The sequence below is a fragment of the Malaya genurostris genome, chromosome 3, assembly GCF_030247185.1.
Source record: "Malaya genurostris strain Urasoe2022 chromosome 3, Malgen_1.1, whole genome shotgun sequence".
Classification (NCBI taxonomy): domain Eukaryota; kingdom Metazoa; phylum Arthropoda; class Insecta; order Diptera; family Culicidae; genus Malaya; species Malaya genurostris.
Genome location: NC_080572.1, coordinates 200,739,378 through 200,749,948, shown reverse-complemented (window position 1 = coordinate 200,749,948; position 10,571 = coordinate 200,739,378).

Sequence of the window (10,571 nt, the reverse complement as noted above, 5' to 3'; positions counted from 1 at the left end):
CAGAGATGGCTGGACCGATTTTGATCAAACTAGTCGCAAATGAAAGGTCTCCCCGTCACCCAAAACGCTATTGAATGGTTTTGAGATCGGATGTTTACTTTTTGAGTGGAACGTGCCATTTGAGCCAATTTGTTCTGATATTCGAACTTTTATGTCAAAATTTTCAGTTTTTTGACAGTATCTGTCACAATTGACCTTGAAAACAGAATATGTTTTCAGACTTAGATTCCGCACGATAATACCTATTCAACAAGTCATAGATTGTTAAAATCCGTCCATTTTTTACGGAGATATCGAAATTTTTGTGTAAACGACTTTTCCCCCTATGCCAGCAGTAGGAGTTTTGAGCGCTGTCTGGCAAAGAAATGCTTGGGAGCAACGGAAAACACGATTTTTATACTGTTACATACAATTGTTTCTAAGTACCAAAAAGACTCTGTACAGCATCCTTTTTCATGACAATTTGCCTCGGACCGATTTTAGCACGGCTCGTTTTTGGCAACATAATCGTTCGAATATGACATATATAAACCAGATGATGGCAGATTTTTTTAAATTATATTATTTTAAACTACTTACAGCAATAAATGCTGGAAGAACATAACATCCATATACCATTCGAATCAGTTCGTCGAGATCAGCAAATGCGTGTGTGACAAATAATTTCACTCAATTTTCTCTGAAAATTTCTTTTCTACAAATTCAGATTCATACGAAAATTCGTATGCTCCCAAACAAAGTTCCTGAATTATGTTTGGTTCCGACCTCTGGTTCCGGAACTACAGGATGATATATGAAACGAAATCAAAATTGTGTAACTCATTCTTCTCGTAGATGGCTGAACCGATCTAAGATTCAAATGAAATCTAAGAATCATCTAAGATGCAAATGAAAAGTTTCAAGATTCTTTATAACATCTTGCTCTTCAGTCAGATCCAACTCCCGGTTTCGGGGATACAGGGTGATTAATATAAAAATGTTTATTCCACATAAATTAATCAGGTTTATCGGGTTAGCAGATTTGGATAGTCGATAAAAAAAAATTAACTTTTTTCAGTTTTAGTGGTATTCAGTTGTCGATTCAGAAGGCACCTAAAATTTAATTCGTGCTATGATTTCTCAAATATGTCCTCACTGATTTTCAAATATTTTGAAACAACTGTAAACTATACAGCTATTCAGGTGAATTTATCTGACTTCGGCCATACCGATTAAATTCTGGTTCCAGTATAAAATCGTTTCTCAAAAAAGCCTAATCAAATTTCAGAAACAAAAATTCAAATTGAATTAAACTTATATACAAAATTAATTAGTTTTATACATACATACAAAAATTAATGAATTTTATCAAATTAAGCTTCAAAGTTGTACTCAAAACTGTAATTTATTCGTCATATGGCCATACGAATCGGTTTGGGTTATGCTGGTTCCTGAATACCGGCTCTGGAAGTACCTTAAATTACCGTAAACTCTAAAGTGGAACTTACATATCATGGCATGTTTAATCGATTATCACACTTCTAGATTTAAATTCGATTGTATTTGCAGTTTCGACATTAAAGAGTAATGAGTGATTACAATCTCAAATTGACGCTTAAAACGACGGTCATTAAAATAATGTAATGAAAATTTAAACACCGAAGAATATTCATGCAAAAAACACATGCGGATTGATAAAAAAAGGTATCATCTCACTGCTAGGTGGATTAATCACGTTTTTTTATATATATAAAAAATAGGTATAGAATTCGCTCCAACTTTCGAAAAAATTTCCGAGGCCCGGAGGGCCGAATGTCATATACCAATCGATTCAGCTCGACGAACTGAGCAAATGTCTGTGTGTGTGTGTCTGTATGTGTGTTGTCAACTAAGAGGTCGAGATCTCAGAGATGGCTGGACCGATTTTGATCAAACTAGTCGCAAATGAAAGGTCTCCCCGTCACCCAGAACGCTATTGAATGGTTTTAAGATCGGATGTTTACTTTTTGAATTATACGAAGTTTTATGTCAAAATTTTCAGTTTTTTGACAGTATCTGTCACATTTGACCTTGAAAACAGAATATGTTTCCAGACTTAGATTTCGCTCGGTAATACCTATCCAACAAGCCATAGATTGTTAAAATCCGTCCATTTTTAACGGAGATATCGATATTTTTGTGTAAGCCTTATTCCAGTAGAAAGAATTTTGAGCGCTGTATGAAAAGCAATACTTGGGAGCAACATGAAACACGATTTTTTATACTGTTACATATAATTGTTTCTAAGTACCAAAAAGACTGTGTACAGCATCCTATTTTATGACAATTTGCCTCGGACCAATTTTAGCACGGTTCATTTTGGCGACATAATCTTTCGAATATGGCATATGTAAACCAGATGATACCAGCATTATCGAGTTGGAAGTAATTCCATAATTATATTAACCGGCTGCTCGGCCATCCATGGAAGTTGACCATCAATGTTAACTTCCCTCTCTGAGCAGCCTAGATAGCCGTGTAGTGTCGGTAGCGGTTTCCCAACTGGCTAAGAATAACGCTACGGTCCACCTGTACCGGTGGTATAAGTCCACCAAACAGGTAAGCCGTGTGACATCCGGCGGAATTATTTTTTACCAAGAATTGATCCACTGGTTTCCTGTTCCATGTCGTAAAAGGCCACAAAAATAGGAACTCCTAAGTCAAGGTGTATTTCCGTGCCGATGGCTGAATGGCTGCAGGAGGTTAAACATTGCAGTCGTGAACGGAATATCTTAGGTTCTTCCTCAAGGTGGTGTACTATCCCCACTTTTATGGAACCTAGTCGCTGATGGTTTGTTAAGGAAACTTAATAACCTTGGATTTCCGACTTATGGTTTTGCCGACGATTATCATGTATTGATGACCGGTATAAGCATTAACACTCTCTTTGATTTAATGCAGCAAGCCCTGCGATCTGTTGAACAATGGTGTTGTCAGGTTGGATTATCTGTAAATCCGGGCAAAACATCAATGGTGCTTTTCACTCCTCGTAGGATAATTACAGGAGCTCGTCCGTTGCAGTTCTTTGGTTCAGAGGTCACTGTGGTCGATCAAGTTAAATACGTCGGGGTTATTCTTGACTCAAAACTGAATTGGTCTGCTCACATTGACTTCAGGATTGAAAGAGCTTGCATGGCTTTCGGCCAATGCAGACGAGCTTTTGGAAAATCATGGGGACTCAAACCCAGATATATTCATTGGATCTACACACTATTGTTGGACCAATTTTAGCATATGGATGTCTTGTATGGTGGCAGAAAGGAGAAGTCGCGACAGTTCAGTCAAAGCTAAATCATCTCCAAAGGATGGTCCTAATGGCGATGACAGGAGCATTCACGACAACTCCTAATGCTGCTCTAGGGGCGCTACTTTGTATTTAACCACTACATGTGTTCCTAAAACAAGAAGCATTATCTTGTGCATACCGTCTTAGGGTTACAGGGCTTTGGAACAGTAACCCATTAGATTATGCTACCAGCCACACTCGCTTGTGGTCTCAAATGGTTACGTGGGATGAGTATTTACTCGCTCCTAGTGACCTAACTCTCACATGCAGTTTTCCTTTCAAAACATTCAATGTGATACATCCTCTTCGTGAGGTATGATTGTCTGGTTGTTTGGAACAACAACTTGATGAACACATAGTTTGCTATACGGACGGTTCTCTGTTGAATGGTCGTGCTGGTGCTGGTGGCTACTGTCGTGAAATGAAGCTGAAGCAGTCTCATTCACTTGGTAGATACTGTACTGTGTTCCAAGCAGAAATCTACGCAATTCTGTGTGGAGTACAATCGGCACTTCAGCAGAGGATCTGTGGTAAAAGTATTTATTTTTGTTCCGACAGTCAGGCAGCCTTAAAAGCACTCAGTTCGAATGACTCACGGTCGAATCTAGTGATCGCATGTCGAACTCAAATTGAAGACCTCAGCATTTCAAATGCTGTTTACTTCTTATGGGTACCCGGCCATTCTGGTATTACTGGAAATGAATGGGCTGATGAGTTGGCTAGAGCTGGTGCAACGAATGATTTCGTTGGTCCTGAACCAGCTTTACCACTTTCAACTAGTTGGATAAAGCACAAGATACGTTCTTGGGCTGCATCCAAACATGCCAGCTACTGGCGCAGCTTGCAAACTTGCGCTCAGACAAAAGCATTTCTACCAGATTTAAATCTGAAAATGTCAAAGTGTCTACTGCATTTCTCCAAGTATCATTGAAGTATTCTGGTCAGAGCTCTGACTGGACATTGCAAACTCAATTATCACATGGCTACTATTCAACGTGCTGAATATTATTCGTGTGATTTGTGCAAATGCGATTATGGTACTTCATATCATCTGATATGTAACTGTTCCGCATTGACGCAGCTACGTATCCGGGTTTTTGGTTCTCCATACATGGTTGAGTCTGTGTATGCGGAGCTAAAATTGAAGGATATTCTCTCGTTTCTCACCCAATGTGGTAAGGAGCTATAGTCAGAAGGGTTAATCGTTCTTCCTGGAGTGAATGAATCCCTTCTGTATTCACCTTAAATAGGGTTTAGCAGATTGTTTGGCATCCTTTGGGGGGTACCGAATTTACTTCTGCTCGTACATACTGCGAGTCGTTCTGCATTCTTCCGGGAGTGCAGAATGGTGTCGCTTTTGTAAGATCTCTAAATCCTCTCGGGGGTTGGAGGTTTTATTAACAGCAGACTGTTCGGGACCTCGTAGAGGTTCAGAATTTCCTTCTGCTTCCACTAAATGTGATCCTCAGCAGATTGTTCAGCATCCCTTAGGGGTGCAGAATTTACTTCTGCTTTTATGTGTTTTTGTGTCGTCAATTTTTCCCATCCTCCTAGTCCAACCCTTACCATTTCCTTTCAATCCTTCCCTCTTATATATCGGGAAAATGATGCTAAAAACAAATTGATGGCAAGGCACAAATCTCCAAATATCAAGGGGAACGTGCCATTTGAGCCAATTTGTTCTGATTCCTGATTCCTGAAACTATTTACAGCAATAAATGCTGGAAGAACATGACTTCCATATACCATATGACTCAGTTCGTCGAGATCAGCAAATGCGTGTGTGACAAATAATTTCACTCAATTTTCTCGGAGATGGTTAAACCGTTTTCTACAAACTCAGATTCATATGAAAAGTCGTATAGTCGATTACCAAATAAATTTATTTCAGTTTGAGCGGTATTCGTTTTTGGATTCGGAATGTACCCCCAAATTTTAATTCGCACTACAATTTCTCAAAGATGTCTACACACTGCTCAGGTTAATTTAACTGATTTCGGCTATACCGATTTTAGAATTCCGGTTCCAGTATCGAATCGATTCTCAAAGCTCAATCATTTTCTCAAAAAAGACCAAATCGAACTTCAAAAACAAATATTACAGGACTTAAGGTCCCATACAAAATTGGTGAATTTTATCCGATTTTGGAATTACAGATGATGAGTTTATAAATTTCATGTGAATTGTTTGGCGTAATAATTTATGGCCATTCGAATCATTTTGGGCTATGCTAATTCCTGAATACCAGCTCTGGAAGTACCATAAATAATGACGAAAAACTCTAAAGTGGAACTTACTTCGACATCTCATGGAATGTTCAATCGATTGTCGCACGCTAAGATTGAAATTCGATATGTTTTGCAGTTTCGGCATTACAGGGTAATGAGTGATTAAAATCTCAATTTGCCGTTTAAAACGACGATAATTAAAATAATGTCATGAGAACTAAAACACCTAAGAATATCCATGCAAAAACACATGCGTATTGATAAAAAAAGGTATCATCTCACTGCTAGGTGGATTAATCACGTTTTTCAACAAAATGTTGGTGGCGTGATGTTCATGATGACATGATATTACTATTCTAGAGCCAAAACCATTCATAGTAAAAGTGAGCTTGCATATTGTTAACATCATCTGATTTTGGGCTGTCCATAAAAGACGTCACGCCGCAAGGGGGAGGGGAGTGTTTTATAAAACGTGACCTTTTGTGACAGGGGGAAGGGAGGGGAGGTTTTTGGAATGTGACGTCCAATATATTCAATGAGCTCATTTTTGAAATACCTAATTATATTACTGCTCTGCCCTATTTCCTGAAAAAATCTCCACAATAAACGTTCACATTCTATAAGAAAACGTGTATTTGTTGATGTAAAAGCCTCTTCTTGTAAATTCGGAAATAAATGATGCAGGAAATCATTTCTGTTGTGATCAGCAAAAGTGCACGGAGGAGCGAGTAAATTAGCGAAATTTGAATTAAGTTGAATTTTGCCTAATGTGAGTAAAAAAGTAAAAGATGCCTTCAAACGGTTTAACTTAAGTTATGCACTGACAATTTTTTCAGTAATTTGATTTTCTAGCATTGATAATAGTATATCATAAAAATTTCTCTTATCTGATTCTGATGCAGTTTATTCAATTGTACTCCATTTGAAAAAGGGCGGGAGATCAACGATTTCAGACGTAGATCATGTCATGTCTTATCTTGATCGTATGTGATTTTCCTCCACCAACATCAAAGCTTATCGAATCATCCAATGATTGAACTTACATAAATCAAGAATCATTTTAGCTCAAAATCACTACCCATTGTGTGGCGGAAGATCAGTACCGATATTGATCGATGTGATTTAAAATTCACTGATCAACTGATCATGAAAAAATTCTCCGGCAGTGATATATTTTGATGAGGCTTTGGTCTTTATTTTCTCAGCCCTGTATGCTACACTAAGGAAATATTATTCTTTACCTAAAACAATAATATATCTGTGTACCCCTAGGAGGAATAAAACAGATGATTTAAATGTTTAATCAATTCCAACCAAATACTTTTGTTAATTTATATAATTGATATTAATAAAATAATTCCGATGATTTCGTAGTTTTAGGGATATTTTTTAATCTAATGACAGCATGTATTAAATCGATTTTTCCCTCATATTTGTATGGTTTGTCATACATATTGAGAATGTATTGAGATGAATTTTATTTATTTTGAATTCGTGACATGTGACATAGGGGGGGGGGGTCTTTGCTTCTGTGACAATTTGTGACAAAGGGGGGATGGGGGGTCAAAAATCGTCAAAAAAAAGTGTGACGTCTTTTATGGACAGCCCCTTATGCACTGAAAACCACTATACTCGTATGGTTAAACTAACCTTCCATATGGTAGCTGTTACGATCTTATGTCGCTTTAAAAAAACTGAAACTGACCCAGGTAGTTTCATCAAACAAACACTTTTGACGAAACTGTGTTGATTTCGCACTTAACAACGAGGGTTTGAGCAAACCTGATATAAAAACCAGGGGCGAAACTGCCTCGATTTTCAGTTCAACAAAGTTGAAACTAGGTTCGAAACTGGCTTCAAACAAACGGTTTGACAGCAGTTGGAGTGGAAACTGGGTTAAATTTGGCATCAAGCGAAAATGACATTATTTTTCTGAGTGTAATGTTAGTAGGATCGTACACGCAGAGAAATTGAGCTTGTTCAAAATAACAAATCAGTTAGTAGATTTCGAAATTCGATTCATGTTAATTTCAAGCTAGAACATGATTATTTCAAATCATTTCCTTCCTTCACCATCAACAATGATCGCTGTTTAATGTGAATAACAATTTTAGTTTTGCTAAACGAAAACAATAATTGTTCCAGCTGATTTTATTGTTGAAATAAATCTCCTATTTATTGCGTATCAACAAAAGTAGAATTGATTTTATTAGCAATATTTATGTTGATTGAATTCTGCTTTACCTTTACGATAAGAAAAAACTGATTCATTATATCTGAAGTCTTATTTGTGTAATGATGCAACAGGGTTTATTGTTCAAATTTCTTATTATTTCTTGTTGCGTTTCAAATTATTACTTGTACACCAGAGCTGTTTTTTCAACCGAGAATTAACAGTAAAACTTGTACGCATTTCCAAAGTAATCTTTTGTATACATATTTCTTTTTTTGGAGTTTTTCAACAATCCAATCGTAAGTATTGATAATTAATAATATAAGAAACTACAAAACATTCCATAACACGTTTTCTTCACAACAAATATTTGATGTAGGTTGTCTCTTTCTTGGCCGGACTGGAAGGGAACCAAATCATTGGATACTATAAAAAGTAATAAACCAGAGCTTGATTGTGATTTGTGAATATTTGGATATATTATTAATGTGATTAATTGGAATTGCTTACAAATACATAAATCGAAGAAAAATGTATCAAAAACAAACCTTTGAATTATTTTGCTCTTAAAAACAAAACAAAATGAATGATTTTAACAAACAAAAGCGTAAGTTGAAATACAAATCATTGATAATTGTTCAGTTTCGAACCTGACTCTTATATCGGGTTTGCTAACACTCAGTTAAGTGGAAAGTGTGTTGATGGGCCAGTTTCGGTTTTCTCAAGCGAAAATGGCCTGTGTGAAGCACAAAAAATAAAATTCGTAAAAAATCACCGTTGCGTACGAGTTGGCACACATCATATCATACCATTGAATGCAAGCCTGAATACAAGAGCCCATAATTGATTGCTGGCGAATTGCTACTAGCATAAATAAAATAAACCTAGATTCCCCAGTGTAATAGCAAATACAAATAATAATACCCCTAAGTCCCATATAAACGAATCGCCAATGTTTGGTTCACAACATGAACAAGTAAGCCTAGCAAATATCGCCCTTTCGTTGCGATAGTGTGAAAATGTGAAAGGAGATCGTTTCTGGCAACGCTTTATGCTAGTTGCTACGGTGCAAAACAAACTTGTTTGTTTATCGTTGCTGTATTAAACTGCAACAATCAGTCTAAATATCGCCGGCTAATAAACCGAGAAGCTTTAGAAATGGTGAGAAGTTGCTTAGTAGAGGGATGTGACACACGAACAGGGTCGTCCGTAATTTCGCTCGGTAGTTTTCCTAAGGATCAAAATATGTAAGTAATATGTTTACATATTTTCATAATAAAAACAGTAACTATAGTGAATTTGTTCTTACCCTTCAGTGTTGCTAGTTTTATAGAAAATTCGTTAAAGTACATTGTCACTCTGACAGTGTATCATGACAATGTACCGCACGATGCAAAATGTGTCCTTGAAAATTTGTCGGAGTACTCCGTATTATAATTTGTATTTGGTAATAGTGCTGTAGTTAAGTAACCCGTGACACCAAAAGCGCCGTCTGGTGTAGAATAGGTGCGCAAATGCTCCTAAAATGCATGAACAATATTGTCTGCGCATTTAACACAACCACAGTAGCATAAATCAAATAAAAAAAGATTTCCCATTGTACTTATTTCCATTAGCTACTGTGGTTGTGATAAATGCACAGGCAACTTTGTACATGCATTTTAGGAGCATTTACGCCATAAATCAAATAAACATAGATTTCTCACTGTACGGTGACACTAACAGCACCTCTAGTGACAAACGGGTGTACTTTTTTCCATTAGCTACTGTGGTTGTGTTAAATGCGCAGGCAACTTTTTGCATGCATTTTCGGAGCATTTACGCACCCATTCTCCACCAGACGGTGCTTTTGGTGTCACGGGTTGCTCAACTACATTACTATTACACTGGGAAATCTATGTTTATTTGATTTATGATTTACGCACATATTCTACACCAGACGGCGCTTTTGGAGTCACGGGTTGCTCAACTACAGTATTATTACACTGGGAAATCTAGGTTTATTTTATTTATGACAAGAGCTAATGGAAAACAGTACACCCGTTTCTCACTTGAAGCGCTGTTAGTGTCACCGTACAGCGGGAAATCTAGGTTTACTTAATTTTTGCTAATAGGTTATATTTCTTATACACTTTGAGATCTCTATTTGGATGACTGTTCTCTGTGATAAAAGAAACAGAAAATATTCGGCTGCTCTCTCAGTAAGCGGTTCTATTGTGTTGGTCGTTGAGCGCTTGTTGAACGACATACTGCACGAAATATTCGTTCATTTTGATGGGTCGGTTTGTTGTTTTTTCTCTTGTAAAAATAGTATCTAAATTAGGTGTTACCTTCATATAGAAAGAAAATGTGTTGTTATTCTACGTGAAGTAGAAGAATTGTACAGGTATGTAGTGTTAGTTTGCAAAAAATAAGTGGAAAAAACTTTAGAAATTCTCCAGTAAAACTAGTCCAACGGGGCTCCAACTCCTCATAGTCCAATCCACGTGCGAATGTGTTGGTGTGGCTATTCTCAGCAGTTGAAAGGTTAATGCTAGTGTGAGTATATCGAATTAACCCAGTGACTTTTGTCGAGCCGCGTCGTGCCAATTATTGAAGACATATATGCAATAAAAAACACTGCAATGTCAAGAGAACAGTTGAGAAAGACATAAAATCGTTCATGAAACTCTATATCACGTAATGGAACTATCTTCTACTTGGTTCAATAGTTCATAGCTTACGAAATTCTATATGCATTTTTCGCAGTGTATGATAATGAGTCAAAAATGTTTTACCTCAGTGTAAAATTGAACCCACAACAAACTTTGACTTCGGCTCGCACACTTTCTAATTTCGTATATGAATAGATCTGCGCACTCTGCAT